The sequence below is a fragment of the Sinocyclocheilus anshuiensis genome, unplaced genomic scaffold (assembly GCF_001515605.1).
Source record: "Sinocyclocheilus anshuiensis isolate Anshui unplaced genomic scaffold, SAMN03320099.WGS_v1.1 scaffold2394, whole genome shotgun sequence".
NCBI lineage: Eukaryota > Metazoa > Chordata > Actinopteri > Cypriniformes > Cyprinidae > Sinocyclocheilus > Sinocyclocheilus anshuiensis.
Genome location: NW_015555876.1, coordinates 149,306 through 149,596, shown reverse-complemented (window position 1 = coordinate 149,596; position 291 = coordinate 149,306).

The following is a 291-nucleotide window of genomic DNA, read 5'->3' as shown; positions in this document are numbered from 1 at the left end:
AACATAAATGTATTGCAGATATTGCTAAAGTTCAATAATTTTATGTACACATTTTAGAATTAGTCTGATTCAAAGGAGAATCAGAAAGCTAAATCCCGACTGACAGAGGAGGAGTTGGGGATGGAGGAGGGTAATTAGCTATTGAACAATGCGAAAACTGCTGATAATACTGAGGGACCTTATATATGAATGCTTAGATAGGTGTTGCATTCCCATAGGTAGATGGGGATCAGCTGAGAGTCAGCTGATGCAAGCTTGACTAACGTGACCTGCCAGAACTAACGCTACGCT